This window comes from Atractosteus spatula, chromosome 6 (genome assembly GCF_055471065.1).
Source record: "Atractosteus spatula isolate fAtrSpa1 chromosome 6, fAtrSpa1.hap1, whole genome shotgun sequence".
In the NCBI taxonomy this organism is placed as follows: Eukaryota; Metazoa; Chordata; class Actinopteri; order Semionotiformes; family Lepisosteidae; genus Atractosteus; species Atractosteus spatula.
In genome coordinates, this window is record NC_142711.1 from 52,978,357 (window position 1) to 52,995,539 (window position 17,183).

The window sequence follows — 17,183 nt, forward strand, 5'->3', positions numbered from 1 at the left end:
AATCTTTGTACATCGTATTTCATGATACTAGATTTCTACTGGCAGCTATGTGGTAATTTATAATTGTAAAACTGTAGCGTATTGATTTACTATACTATGAAATATAGCATTGTTTTAAAAATTAATTATTGGACAGAGACCACCGATCTGGAATAGAAAGTTCAGGTCTCCATCACTTAATTAACCATTAAGTCAGCCCCCACAGTGACCCACAAACCAACCGCTTTGGTGATGGACAGGGGAGTTGGCAGAAATCAAATAACCAAAGGCTGTGTCTGTCTATAAACTTTTCCTAAAATGTCTTTAATCATTGTACTGTAGGAAGAAAAACGTAACTCTTTTGTTTGATTAAGAAACAAAAGTCTGAAAGAATTCATAAATAAAATTGTATGAGTATTATTGTCATTGTCATTATAATTGTTATTCTAATAAAACGGAGGAAGGAGATGGAGAAATGGGGACAGGCAGCCTCTGGAGAAACTCATTCTAAAATTCTGCTGAATCATGGAAGACCTTGCGTCATGCTGACTAAGGCCGCTATAAAAAATAATAATAAAAAATATTACTTGCTTGGCAATACAGCATTTTGTACATTTCAAACAAAAGACGATTTGAATGAATTGATGTGGCTTTGGTAAATGAAAGACAAATCATAAATTTTAATAGTAGACTTTGTTTTTACTTCATTTACTAAGTGCTACATTACCTCATGCTTTGGTCTTAACAATGGATTTTCAATAAATCTTTGTGTGGTTAAAATGATAAACTGCCCTACAGATCAGAAAATGTGGCAGTGCTTATTAGCACTTGAGAAGTTATTGATTGCCCATTCTGATTAATCTTTTATAGGTCTCTGTGGTATTCAAGCCCGGCTGTATTATTGCGCATTCGTACTTTCCTTTTCAATTACCTCCAGGTCTGCTGACTGTTTAAGCTGTTTGAGCTGAAAGGGTTCAGTAGAACAAGAAGCCATCTCCCTTTTCAGCTATTGCTTTTGTTTCTGTTTTACTGCTAAGAGATGAAATGCACTGATGGACAATGAACCTAGAAACTTAAATTAAAACAGAAGTATTAGAGCAAGCGAAATGCTTAATTATTGGGATTAATACCTAAGCATTTTGGTAACAGCATCCATATTTCTCAGCTGTGCAAGTGATTCTTTAATAAAAAACAGGAGGTACAGATCTTTGTAGTTGAGGAGAAAGATGCATAAAGAGGCTTGCAGCTGTCAAAATTGGTTTGTCTTTTACGGCATCTTTCTCATTACATTAAGTTTATTACTTTCCTGGTTCCCATTTCTGGCTTATGTTCAAACATACACAGAATTGATAATAAAACAGGAGCCAAGACAAAATCAGCACCCAGTACAGTACATTGGATTTTAAAATTGCCAGAAAAGTAAGTGCTTTGCAGTTATTTCCTGTTGACAAAACTCCTTCAAATACTTAACATGTAAAGGTCACTGTTAAATTTCTTTTTAGGAGATGTCAGCAGTTATAGTTGCAGCAAAGTGACCTTTACAATCCACTGTTTTTGCTGCTGGACTGAATGTGCCAAGTGAATCTCACTCCATGACTGCACAAACCAGCAATTCAAACAATGCTGATGTAATTTTGGTCGTTTTCCTGTCACCGTAATGGACGATAATTGAGTGGGAACCATCATCTAAATTATACCCCCAAAATAGAACATCTTTAGGGCAAGGAAATGGTACTTGAGCAAGGATGTCACACAGAAAAATTACCTGAGGCTGATGATCAAGGACAAGAAAATGTTTCCAACTATATTTTTTTAACTAAGAGGAGATTAATTCATACAGTAACATTTACTGACAATACGTATCATATTTATTGATACAAAACATTATTTCATGACAAGAAATATTATTGGAAAGAATGCTTTAAATTATTATAGAGCCCTTTTTTAAAATGTTTTTTTTTGGTCTGGAAAAACAGTATACAATATGTTGACGATAACACATAATTCCTGCTTCAATCTACAGTACCTTATGCATGTATGACACTGCTAAATTTTTTATATTTCTGATCACTGGATGATAATTTCACTTGCTCTCTGTTTATTTTTAAGTTTCCCATCAATGCACAAATAACTACCACATGATTATATGTCACATGACAGGCAGTAGTCTTCTTTTTGCCTTATTATGAAACAGCAGAAAATAGGATGATTGTCATTTTCTTACTTTGTGAGTCTGTTTAGTTTTCTTTTCAAAACCTAGTGATAATATCTTTTTAGTTTTTTTAACTCTTAGTTTTATAGATGTATTTGTGAATGGGTACTTCTCAATGTCTGTGCAAGTTTTTAAGGCTCTTGTGTTTTAAGGGAATCATCATGTTTTTACTGAACCATTCTTACTGTCATGTGTAAAACTATGTACTGGACTGTATGCATTCTTATTAAGTGTACTTGTTTAAGACATCATGAAAACTTGCTCTGTATTTCATATAAGTACTTTAGTATTCTAATACTGTTTACATTATTTTCCTTTCATCAGTATTTAAGCAGCTTTAAAATGTAATACAGATACTATAATATAATGTGTTCTGTTCTTTTTGACATTAATGAGAGTTAAGTGTTCTCTCCAATGAACATCCTGTTTTTAATTACATATGCCAGTTAATGATATTACAACTGCCAATGAAGAGATTTGTATCTAAATGAGAATCAATTTTATTTCTGTGTTTGTTGTCTATCACCTCTTGCACAAAGGGCACAGTGGGAAACAATCATAGCTTTGAAAAGCAAAATATAATAATTGATGGCATTTACTGTATAGCTAAGCAAGTCCCTGTTGGCATAATTTTCACTTACAACCATGCCCAAGATTTAGTAAATCAATATCATGTTTCTTTCTACATGCCCATTTTCAGGTCAAAGCTGCATAAGCTTGCTTAATGCACCCATAATTCACCAGTAGGTAGTAGAGTGTACATGTCCCACAGTAATTTAGATAGAAGTGATATCCCACAATTATAAGTAAGCTGAAACAATACCCAAGGTAAATATTATTAAGGAATACTATGTGGTTGAATATAATTTTAAATAAAAACAATTAATCTTGAAGATGAAGGTAATGAAGGGTTCTCATTCAAGGATTGAAATTTCTCAAAGACATTGACAAAATCAACCCAACAGACTTGAAAATCAACTGCAAAACATGAATCAGGTGGGCACAAGTGGAAACTGTGTGGAAGTGCATATTAACACAGAGAACAAGGAGTTGTTGTTTGAACTGAAGATTGTGGGAGTACGGAACAAGCTACTCAGCCATGTTGTTAAAGCTGATACCCTGGCTTCGTGGCTTAGTTCAATTAGCTGCTAGCAACAAAACAAGCTAGATGCTCCCTAACCCGTCCTGTGGTCTTGAACATCAGTAACGCTATAAAATAAAGTTCCCCTGCTTTGCAGTAAGGAGCTTGTAGAGAAGAAAACTTTCTTCTGTTGTAAAATTAAAATACCTCAGTCACTGCCATTGTACAGTAGGTTAATAGTTTAAAAACAGAATTGGAATTGTTTATTTATTTTTGGTAAACTCACCAGAAAGACAGTCATAAATAATGTAAAGCTGAATTAACTTCATGCAGAAATAAATCCAACAACAGAAAAAGAGATTAGATGGTTTGGAGTCCAGAGCTACCCTTGACTGGACAAGTTCAGACCCAGGATTAAGTTCACACTTTGCTATACAGTATACTGTATTAACAAGATCTTTCTCTCACTGAGCTGTAAGTCCTTCTGGCATTTTCATTCTCTCTTGACACAAGCCCCACTTTGAACAGACATGTGGAAGAAGTCCAAACAGGGGGGACCAACTGAATCCCATCACCCATTCGTGTTCCCTGGGTGTTCACGGCTGCCCTTATGCATCGGTACTCTGCAGATCAGAGGGAGAGGTGAGAAATACAAGTTGAATTAAGGGGAATTCATTAGGTAGGCCAGATTGTGCAAGTACAGAATGGGAATTATCCAGGACATCAGGTTAAAGTAATGCTTTTAAGCATTTTCAATGTACAGTATCTACACAGAACCCATTTTAAATTTTCAGTATTTCCTTTTTTGTCACCTGTTGCTAAAATGGTGTATAAAATAAGCAGGATTTGCATCATTCAGGAGTTAGCATTACAATCTTAAAGTGTGACTAAAAGTATCATTTTATCATTGTGTTTTAAAAAATGTTTGATTTTGACCAAATTTTGAGCAACAGGCATTTGGCAAAAAGTGCAAAATTGGGCAACGTTTTTTTCTTGAGGAAACGACAAAAGAACACTTTTCCTGCATTTCAAATGCACCCTAAAGCACTGCCAAGGAATCAGAAAACGTCTAATTCTTGTTCAAACCCCGACCTTAGCTTGGGCACTTCTCGAACACCTATGAAAAACCTTGCCTTCAAAAACTGTGTTCAAAAAGCTATCCAAAAGACTCCAAACTAGTCAGAAACATTTAAAACAGTACCATGGGATCTTTAAGTATAAAGTAGTCAGGACCTCAGTTTAATGCCTCAACCCTACAACAGTTTCCCTGTAAAAATGCCACCTTCATGTCAATGAACTCCACTTAAACTGATTTTTTCTAGGTTGTCTCTCATCCTAATACTAGTGCTGACTACTATTAGTCAGAAATAATTTAATATTTTTGGAAAATATTAAACCCCCGGTTAATTGAAAATTGATCATCGTGTCATTTTGAATATCAGCAACAAAATCTTTTTTAACATATCAGATGATAAAAAACAGACAAGTAACAATGACATTTATAGAATATTTAAAAGACAAAGACACATATTAAAATTGTATTATAAAGAGATATAATTTAGTATAAGAATATATATACAGCATGTCAATTATCTGCAATGGACTGTTGTTGCACCCACGGTTTAGCCTGCGTTGTGCCCGTTGCTTGCTGGGATAGGCTCTGGCTCCCCTCACATCTCTGAACTGGATGAAGAGGTTAGAAAACGGATGGATATATCAATTATAGATTTCTTATAAAATCACTTATTATACACACACTGCATATTATTACAATACATTGTAACAAACCTTTACTGATGTCTCATTCCATTTGTGGTACAGGAAACCTGAAAAATTGGGTATCCCCCTTTATTAACTTTAAAAAAAGCTTGCTTCTCTTTTAATTAATTAAGCATTTCATCCTTTAGAGGGATTAGAATCAAATGGCCTAGAGACTTCCTCAGAATTGAACACCATAAATCTTTGTTGTATCTTCTGAATGAGAACGTGCTGTGCAATTGTTCACTGGCGTGTGCGAAGTGGAATGTGTTTGTGGTGAACCTTAGAAATGCCAAGCTCTTTGGGCAATAAGTATAAATATCACAACCACTCACCTGCGTTACAACATAACTGGGGACTTTCCATATGTTTACAGGAAATCTGTCCTCCCTGTGCTTCAGTTAACCAACTTCTCTGTTTGGGCTCGTGAATGGGGTTTCACGGCTTGATTGTTAAAAGAAAATGTTCCTGTGCCAGTTGCAGCTCACACTTTTGAAGCAAAACATGAAAATACTGACAAAAGAAGGAAGAAATCACCTAATAACCACATTACAAAACATGGTATTTGTGGTAAGGAATGCTACAGGCTGCATTTCCATATTGGTTTACATTATTGAACACATTTCCAGGTTTGGTTCCTTTGTGCAATAAATGTTTTTTTCTTTTCCGATTCTCCCATCAAATTCTTGTGTGGCTGTGAAAATATGCAATAAAAATCTTTTAAGACATCTTTTATTGTTATTTTACTTTCTGTGTAATATAAGATGGATTATATACATATTTTCTGTTTCTTATCATGTGCATGCACAAAATTAAGAATCTGCTTGCCAAGAATGTAACCACATTTGTTAGGTCTCTATGTCACAATATTCCGGTGCCTTTTTGTAAATAAATCCATACACAGTATATAAGTGCATTGCTGATGTAGTGCTTAAATATCTCAGTTTTCACAATTATGGCTAACTGTTACAAACTGGACATCTTCTGTTTTGCGTGTTGGTAAATTTGTAAATCTTGTTTTTAAGAAACATGCACAAAAATGTGCAATATACTGTAAGATAGATGGAACGTATGAAGGAAAATGAAAGTGATATATTAAACAGAATCTGAATGACAGTGCAATGAAAGAAGGGATAAAATGGGCTTTTATGGGTATAGAACGGACTCGGGGCCACGGTACTAGTCTCATTTCATGAGGAATAACAACACCCAAAAAATAGATGTATTTAAGGATGTTTATTGAGAATGTACTGTAGCTACAGAGAAAATTTAGATGGGGAGACAGAGTGAGCAGTGAACCAGGGGACAGCTGGACAGGCGAAGAAAGGGACGAGTTACGCAAAATACAAAAGACGTATTTGCGTATTATACTGTATATACAGTATATATATAGCTTTGAGAAATTATGTTGGGAATGATTATAATTTAGAACAACTTGGGCAAAACACATGGTTGTTGTCATCCCTCCTGAACTTCAGCTATGAACTTCCATTTTGATGAAATCCAACTTGTCTGTTTGCGATAGAGCAGTTTTCAGAGGGCAAGAGAGCAGAAACATTTCCATTCCCACCAGTTCCCAGTTCACCTTGACATGGTGCAGGCAGGAATCCTAGACAAAATGACTCATTTCATCCTTCTTTGCTACCTTGACTTAATGTGAACTGGAACACATGAGGCACTAATGCAGAAGCTTTGAAAACAAAACCACACTGTTTTGGTTCAGTCCTAATGAATGTGATAGAGAGACAAAATATGTACTATGTAAAATGTCATATGTAAAATATTACATACTGTATATTTTATGTAATATTAGAGGAGGGAGGGGATGTGAGAGAGATAAGCAAAGAGAAGACCGGGGTGTAAGACTTATATACTGTACATAGGAGAATGGAAGTGTGAAAGATTAGGATCTATCCTTGCTTGAAAACGTCTGTTAGAAACTCCATTAAGCCTTCAGCCCCTGTGTCCCAAGGATACACAGTAGCACATTTTGCCTCAAGGATGCCTGGTCTTAACTCTTTATCTCATTTAAAAACTTGCTTGTTTGGGCTGCCTGGGGTTAATTAGTCTTTATGGTGTATCTGAATTTTTATCGAATAATGACACGGTTTTGAGGGATGCTACATAAAAGAAACGTTATTGTTGCTGCCAAGTGCTCACTGAAAGAATAATGGTGGACGCTACAGCCATCTCTTGCAAGCATCCACCTGCTTTGACAGCCTCTCTCGCTCTTTTAAAGGCAGTTCAGTTTACCTAGAGTCCTCTTAAGTTTCCCTTTGCTTAATTGCAGGTGATGATACAGGAAAAGTCTTCACCTGTTCGTAGGCGCTTTCATCTTTTATCAGACGAAGCAGGCTCGGGCTTGAAGTTCAGAAGAGTGGCACATCTAGGGCCCTTGGCATTAGATTGGCTTGGCTACATTGCAAGAAATTTTTAGCCACAATGGATGTGGAGCAGGACGAAGAATTACAGCGGTTGTTCTTTAAGTGCGGCTGCAGTTTTTATAAGACTTTTTTTTTTCTTACATCCACTTGAGAGTGTCAATGCGGCAAGCGTATACAGTATAAATCGCGGCAAATAAAGACATTTTCCTAATAATTTCAAAAACTGAGAAATAATCCACAAAGACCATTTGAAAAAGGTTTCTTTCCACATACAGCATGTTTACCTGTTCTATTTCTTTTTCTACCCAGAGGTCCTATTCTACAGGAAGCCACAAGGCAGAAATACTGACATTATCAATTTCACTAAAAAGGAAAACATAAGACAATGTCCATTAAAACCATTACTCAAAAAAGTACTGATAGGAAAATGAATAGAGAGTTACCCTAGATATAGGAAAATGAATAGAGAGTTAGCCTAGATATTTACTCTGATCTTGTTGGTCAATTAAATGATTTTTCATTCTCTTTAGCATGATGGACAGCATGTAAAAATGAGTATTGAAGAGGTACTGTAATTTAATAATGTTCTTAAAAGTAATATATAGATTTAAAAAATAGATTTAATACTTACGGCTCTTTATTTGTTTCATAAATCCAATACTGCTGCAATAGACAGTACCCTGTTACTTACTTTGCATATACAGTATATAAAAATTCAAAATTTCTTTTCAGAGCATGGAAACCATACAAGCAGCACAAGCTGTGTAGAAAATGAGGAATCTGTGACATTGGTGATGATTTAGCACTTGCACGTTTACTGTCTCTCTTTTGAAGTTACCTCTGTCTTTATTTCTCTTGTAGGCAGATTGCTTCATAATCATCAACTGCTGAAAAAAGTACTGGCTGAACAAGGCTGAATAGAAGAATATCAGTGGGTGTGATGGTATTAGACAAATGAAACAAATGAAAATAATTACAAAACTTGAAAACCATACGGTGCACACTGTGTAAGTTTGTTTTCTGATCCCAAGGTAATGCGTAAAATGAAGTTTTGTTTATGGGTTAGAAAGACATTGTATTTGAATGGAGTTGTGTTGATATGTGCGTGTGGGGTAGGGGAGGGGTTTGTACTGTATGTTCAAGTACTTGTGAGCAATAAAAACTCTGTTGGCGGCACCTCTGCCATCTTCTTGTCCCATTCAAAAGGTGTTTGATCTTTATTTCCCTTCCAATACCTGAACAACCTCTTGAGCAACTCTGCTGATCCAATATGCTCTGCACTTTACAGTAAACAGAAAGCAAACAAATCATTTTAAAATTGGGTGTAATGGCTTGGGTCACTTAGCGCCTCTCACCACAAGACAAAGAAAAGCTACCATTCTTAAAGGGAAGTGTACAGTATCAATGCTGGACTTTCTGTGTGCTTATTTTGCTGATCCTTGGACTTTCAGATTATATAAAGCTATATTTAACAGTTCAACGTCACTGTTGTTACACAAGAAAACGTTTTTAGCCCCTATATGGATTTAACAGACTTGCCTCCTCGAGTGACTCAGACAACTTAGAAGAAATTTTAACCTGAAAATTATTTTCAACATTCTCTTAATACAGATCTATCTTTGGAAAGGTTATTGCTGTGCAATCCTTCTGAGTATGTTGCTAAAATAAGGACTACTAGTTGGGTTTAAAAGCTTTTGCCCACTGGGGGAACAAAACACTTTTTTAGTGCATGTGGTTGTGCCGTGGCTTGGTGAGTGTGCCATTTTGAAGATCGTTTTATAGCTGTACCAGAGAGTAAGGTCCGCTATATTCTGTATTTCCTGTCAATTTTTTGTCACATGCTAGTACCATCCATACAAGCACTTGTATATTCTAATGGACCTTAAGTATAAATTGAACAATTTCTTCTAGTCTAAGATTTTGAGCATGATTCAGTGAAGTTTTTTATACGTTCATGATCAAGTCTCTTACACACCCATTAATTTGTTATGGGCAAGGATTTTACAACACTTTTAGGGAAAGAAAATAAAACTACAGAGTAAAGGAGATATATGGTGCTTAAATGTTAAGGAAGCAACTCATTCACCAACAGCTTTGTTACATCAAAGCCTGCTGACAAACTGCCAAATGGGAACTGTCTGTTGGACTGCTTGTCGTAATTTCAGCTGGTGATGACAGCTTAACTAGAACCACATATTTACTTGTTTTCCATTGTGCCAAAGGTAACTTTGAGAATGCTGTTGCATTTCCTTCAGCTGTCTGAGCATACAAGCCTCTTTTGGAGTGCCTGACTAATGCTTTTGGAACTCTGTTTGTGGGACACATTTTATAACAGGTCCATAGATTAAAAATCTTTGATCTTGCTCTAAATAAAACTATCAGTTTTTACAATAAGAAACTACTCTTCTGCCATTGAAAAAAAAAACACCAGCACAAGAATAGGAAGTTCAGTATCCGCATTACTGTTGGGATTCAAGTCACAAAATCAGCGACTAAAGTGATTGTGCTTGTAAGAGGAAGCAAAAGCTACATGCTTGCAGATAACAATGCAAAAGAAGAATGTGCAATTCACCTCTGCGTTAAAGATAACCCATGTCTGCCAATAGTGTTAAACATCATTCGCACTGTTGGCATGGTATGAGAATAAAGGGGTGGTCTCCTGACCAAGCGTGTTCTTCAAACTGCTCTTTTTGTCATCGTTTGTCAACACTTGCAGTTTGTGATTCAAGGAAGCTGTAAAAGAAAGTTCTCGGGCTAGCCTACTCAACAGGTGGATATTCAAAATAACCCCCCTTTTGTAGATGAGGCACTTTTAATACAGCGACAAAGAAATTCTTTTATTTTCCAACCTGAAAATTGTGTGAAAATACAAAAGATCATGACAAGGTAAAATGATGTGTTCACCAGCACCGCGTTACCAAATTCTGAAGTGACAGGCTTCTCACATTGCTGTTGTGTGAGAGTTCCTTGTGCACAAAAGAACATCAAAATGTCTAACACGCATTTAAATCTTTGGAAAAGTGCAAACGAGATGGCACTAGCAGATTACAGTGGTAGAAACAAAATCTGGTTCAAACTGTACAGACAAAAAATCACAGAGAGAGCAAACAGCTGTATTTATTGTTCTAATACAGTTTTTAACTGGACAGTGACCTTTGATGGCAGGCACAACAAACCACTTGATCAGAACTACCTTTGCTAGTATTTATTAATTCTTACTAAACCAGGTACAGTAATTAGCAAATCTGTTAATTCTATGTAAACTATGACACTATCCACGTCCCCGGGTACATTGATTATCTCAACAAAGAACATTTGGATGTTTTTTTTAAGATTAATATGTTTAGTTAATTAAAGTCTTTTAAACATTTTAAGGAAAATGGAGACTGGTGTCTGAAAAAAAAAACATCCCCATTCCCATCTTGTGCATTGACAATTTTCCTTTAACTAAACTACCAAATGGGATTTTAAAGGATCAGGCTGTAACTATGACAACAATTGACCTGCACACAATAAAATTGAGTGCTGTTATCTTCCCCTACAATTTCAACTTTGCTAATTGTTTTATGGAAACTGTAGATGTGAAAACTAAAACAGTGTGACAAATACCATTCCTCTTCACTTTGCAAGTATTTTCACAAACATAAGATATACCATATTTTTATAGTCATACAAACTGCATTTCATCAGTTGTGAATGTAATGATAGTATCTTGTACAGCTGCACATCAAATTAATCTTCCTTTTTTTGTAATTACACAATTCTAATGAAAATGTGTTGTAAAGTTTGAATGGAATGATTAAGGTGATAATAACAGTAGCTGTAAATCTATTAAATATAGAATTAAATAGATATTTATTGATATTTTTAAAGTACTCTTGCTTAGTTTTTCTTTAAATAATCTTTCTTTGCCTTTTAAATCTAATCTCAGTCCGCTTTGAAATGAACTAGAATAACATGGAGAAATACAGAGGATAGTTCTTTCAAATCTGTGTGTCTGCTTCTATTTCATATCATCATGTTTAAACAAGTTAACGGGCTCAAATGTACCAATGCCTTAGGATATTTTCTTTAGAGATAAAAGTTAGGAAATATATATTTTTCAATTCATTTCTGTTTCTTTAGTGGCAAATCTCCATTAGTTGCAAAACCAAGAAAACAAATGAATACTATTAGAATTATTGCTTATTGTGCAAATAAAGTAAATATGATTATGCTATAAGAGGAATCAGGGGTATCTTAGGACAGCCATCCAGCAACAGAGCATGTTTAATTATATGATGTGTATTAGACAACTTGAAATAAATAAAAATAAAATAGAAAATGAATAAAGCATTTCTGTACATAATGTGGAAACCTGGAAAACTAAATCTGAAATATTTTTTTAGGAAGGCTACAGTAAACAGTATACATGTATGGCTACAGTTTTATCATTCAAAAGAAACAATGATTTACTAATTATTCCAGAAGAGTTTAAGGGATTTGTACAATCTTGATTGAAAAGCCAGACAATAGCAATACATTCTTGCTTGTGTGCTCTTTCACAAGTTTAATATTTGTTTCCAATATACCCAGATCTTTGCATCATTTTTTAGAATAACATATCCCAAGAAAAGACTGAATTTTATCCCTTTCACTCATGTCAGAAAGAGCTATAGAGTAGAAATCTATCATGCATAGCACAATGGGAAATATATGTCATTAGAGATCATATCCTCTTAGAAAGAACTGTTAGAAAAAACATTCAAAACTAAAATTAGTTTGTTCAACAGTTGACAGCCTTACAGTCTATAAGTACAATAATTCAAAGGAACTGCATTCATTTACATTATTTCTACTACTATATGCTGTTTATTACTGAAATAATTCACATACTGTGAATTAAAATCAACTTTCTAACTTGAGGTTTATTTTTTCTATTTAATAGTATGTTTTTATGTTTTACGTGAAATAATACTACTTCCATTCTTCCATTTTCTAACTACTTCCTCCAATTCAGGGTTGCAGGGGAGCCAGAACCTATCCCAGCATGCAACCTGAAACATATGGAAATGACAACAAAATAATCTCTGTGAAAACTGTAGTCAAAAGACAGCTGACAAGATTACCTTCAGAGTTTTTGAGGCCTGGTGAAAAGTGAGCAATGAGGCTTAAAAGGATGGTCTTGTTTCTATTGCATTAAGCAAGCGTTTGGAAATTTGTAATCACATCATTATCATTATGGAAGTAAAAAGGCAATCTAAACATTGTGCTATTTGTTCTATCTACCACAAGACATCTATCCATCCATTTTCCGATCCTTTATCCAGTTGTAAGGGAGCCAGAGCCCATCCCGGCATGCAACAGCCGCAAGGCAGGATACAGCCTGGATGGGAAGTCAGTCTGTTGCTGGGCACACACAAACGCAAACTCGTGCACGTTCACACCAGGGCCCGTTTTCCCAGAAGCCAATTAACTTACAAGTATATCTTCGAACCATGGGAGGAAACTGGAGCACTCAGAGGAAACCCACACAAACACGGGGAGAACTTACAAACCACATGCAGATAGCACCCCAGAAATTAAACATAGTAAACACAGTAAACCCCAGCACGGCGAGGCAACGGTGCTAACCACTGCGCCACCATGGCTCCCACAAGACATATCTGACATTACAAATCACTGAGTCACTCATTTCTACCCAACATGAAACAGAGACTTCCTTGCACATGTAGTGTTTACACTGACATCACTTCCAGTCTGTGCCAGCCCACGGCCGAAGATGAGAGACCCATCTCTCGAGAAGACGCAGTGGTCTCATTTCCTCATTCTCGTCCTCATACTCCATGTGTAGTACACAAGTTATGGCTGTGACTTGATAAGTAAAGAAACAATTGGCTGTTCCAAATTCAGAGGTACAAAAAGAAGAAGATAAAGAATTGCACCCCAAGTTGAATTAATTTAAGGTTTAATTCTTTGTATTTCAGAAGCACCTTCTCAAACAGTCCAAGAAAGCCTGCCAGACTGTGGCGATTAAACCCAGGATTGGTTCAATATTCGTGAAGGAGAAATTGTTTTTGCAAGCTGTGAGAAGAAAATAAACTGGATGACACCATCTTGATTTTTTACATGTTTGTGTCAGAGAAACATTGAAATTGGACAGGCGTGTTTCAAGTGGATCGTATGCTGCTGTTAAGATTTGGGTTGAGATTTTTGACTGACATGTTTTAATTGCATCTTACATTGTAGATCTAATATACAGCGTTGACATATACCTCAGCAATTCCATAACATTTTGAAAGCAACTAAGAAGGCTCAAAAAGCTGGGATAGTTTGTCATGCTCTGTTGCAGGCTGTTAGAGTTCTAATAACAACAATCTTAGGTTGAAGGGAATTCCTTTTCAGTGGAAGAGGAAGGGAAGCATTGCGAAAGAGTGGAATATATCAGTGGAAAGCAAGGTGTTGTATTATGATGTAACTGGCTTTTGTTAACAATAGTGAAAACATTCAGTTATATTATTTGTTATATACAGACACTAACCAGTATTAAAACTGCACATGTGCTAATATTTCATACTTAGGATTTAAAAAAACACAATCTATTGGCATATAAATTATTTTAGTCTCGATAATAACAAGGTAATTTAAACATGGCTAAAAGTATATGTACATGTGTGTATACAGTAGATGTATACATTGCCATTCGTGAAATATACGTATTTCAGAAAACCATGCAAGTTGCAAGCCCGGAAAATGATGAATAACACTTTAAAGCATCAGGTGTGCCATAGAAGGCATGTCAAGAATTTCCTCTGCTGCCTAAAAGCACATGAAATTTGTCTGCAGGTCATATCTGCCTGAAAGCATGAGGTCAAATCACTTAATTGTTTAAATTAAACATCTCAACAGAGCCTGTTTATTGTATTGTGTTACTGTGCATTGCAGACTATGCAGTTGATATATAAGCAAGTGAGGAATTATTGTGATTGTTATTGTCTTATTTTGTGTCTTTTAATGTTAGACTTACTTGTTTTATTTCAGAAGATATGTTTACTAAGCAAAGTGATTTAAATCTGCATGGCAATAACAGTTCACATGATCCATAGTGTGTACTGTACAGTATATCCCTGAACTTACTGTTCTGTAAAAAAATGTTTAGGTTCCATTCTTACTACAGTCATTTATATACAGTAAAACATGAAAATGAAGATCACCTTGACAGAATAACTAAAGACAGCACAATAAAAGAAGGCTGAAATTACTATAATATATTATTGGCTTGTTTCCTTTTGAATGTGTTTATTTATACAGTATATTTTCTGGTGCATTGTCTCTTTCTCTTTTCTGTGATGTTTTACATTATGTTTTACATTATATATTATAGCAAGCACGAGTTGTGCCGGATATATTTTTTAAGACGTCTAGGCTTTTCATAGAACTTTAATATTCAAAGAAACAACCGTGTATCTTTCTTAGAGTATTTTGGAATTTTTAGGAAATATACAAAAGGGGCAACAGATAATTCTCCCCAAGGGGGGATTTCACAAGCTGTCTTTTAAGAAGAGCAACATCAAGACTCTGTGAAAGTTATGTTAGAACATAAACTCCTACATGTTTGAAAACAAATGGTTATCAGTTGCCTGTAACACTGATACTGTTGATATAGTATATGTTTTGCTTAGGTCTTTCAGGCTGAGCTAGAGGGTAGCCAAAAATACTTAAACGGTTTCTACAGCATCATCCATGTATTATCAGGTGAGCTGGCTTTCACACAAATCTGAAGAAAAAAAATGCAAAAGAGCAATTTGCTGAAATGTGAGTGACTCAAGAGAACACAAGATCAGATTCCAAGACACTTCAGCATCAGAGATTCTATGCTGTTTCATGAAGTTTAGCACAGCGACACAATTTACTCTTTGTGAGGTGGCTGTACAATAAACCATGAATAATTCATTTAGGGTGTTTTCACAAGGTGAACCAGGACAGTAAGTGAAAGAAACTAATCTAGTGCCTGAGACACACAAGGCTTTATGGACACTTTTTTCTTGGCAACTTATAATAAAAACTAAATTAAAATTAACTGTCATCTCTTTTTTTCCGATATATTACAGACATTGTTGTGCAAAGGGTATGATACCCCAAATGTCATCCTTAACTTAGGATAGCTCTTGGTGTATGTGTAGTTTGAAAGTTGAATTTACAATGCTTGCATAAGAAATATTGTATTTTATTTCAATATATGTTCATCAGTTTTTTTAAAAAAACGAATACTTAGAATACAAGTCAAAATAGATTAAAAAGTATTTTAAAACTGTGAATTGCCCATGTTAGTCCACATCAGGAAAAGTACTTACTGTTCTGCTCTGGACATTAAAAATAGAACAGAAAAGCCAAAACCAAGAGAAATGAATCATTTTATACGCCATTTCAACAGCTGGTGACAGAGAAGAAACACTGGATATAATAGGAAACAGATTCAGTGCAGATACATTGAAAATACATACAAGTGTTATTTTAAATGTTTCTGACTAGTTTGGACGGATTTTGGATAACATTTTGAACAGTTTTTGGAGGCAAAAAGAGATACTTTAAATGTTCCTGACTACTTTGGAGACATTTGGGTAACTTTTTGTACCCCGTTTTTGAAGGTAAGGTTTTTGATAGGTATTTTAGAAGTGCCCGAGCTAGAGTCAGGGTTAGGGTTTGAGCAAGAATGGATGTTTTCTGATGGTATTGCTGTGTTTTAGAACACAAGTGAAATGCAGGAAAAGTGTTGTTTTGTCATTTCCTTGAGAAAACAATTTGGCCCAGTTTTGCTCTTTTTGCTAAGCCAGTTGCATGCCAGTTGCTGAAAAATGGTCAAAAATAAAAAGTTCTTAAAACACACTTTCTACATGCATAACTCTTGTTTTTTTTGCATTTACAGCCATATAAAATGATCATTTTTAGCCACACTTTAGTGGTCATTGTAATGCCAACTCCTAAATACTGCAAATCATGCTAGTTTTAGACGCCATTTCAGCAGCAGGTGAAAGAGAAGAAACACTGGAAATTTAAAACAGATTAGGAGCTGATATATTGAAAATACATACAAGTGTTATTTTAAATTTTTCTCACAATTCTGGACTGATTTGGGTAACTTTTTGAACACAGTTTTTGAAGGCAAGATTTTTGATAGGTGCTCTAGAAGTGCCCGAACTAGGGTTAGGGTTAGGGTTTGAACAAGCATGGATGTTTTCTGATGGCGTTGCTGTGCTTTAGAACACAAGTGAAATGCAGGAAAAGTGTTGTTTTGTCATTTCTTTGAGAAAAAAAAATAGCCCAGTTTTGCTCTTTTTGCTAAGCTGCATGCCAGTCGCTGAAAAATGGTCAAAAATAAAAAGTTCTTAAAACACACTTTCTACATGCTTAACTCTCTTGTTTTTTGCATTCACAGACAAATAAAAAGATACTTTTAGCAACACTTTAGTGGTAATTGTAATGCTAACCCTTAAATACTGCAAATCATGCTAGTTTTATACACCATTTTAGCAGCAGGTGACTATGGAAGCCTGTTTTTGCAAGGGAGTAAAAAAAAAACGTACTAAGGTATCTCACAATTGTGACTTTTTATTTCAGAATTGCGACTTAAAAACTCAGAATTTTGACTTTATATCTCAGAATTGCAACTTAAAATCTCAGAATGGTGACTTAAGAACTCAGAATTACCACTTTATATCTCGCAATTGCGACTTTTTATCTCACATTTGCGACTTCGAAATGGCCCACATTTCATTGCCTGTCCTTTTGT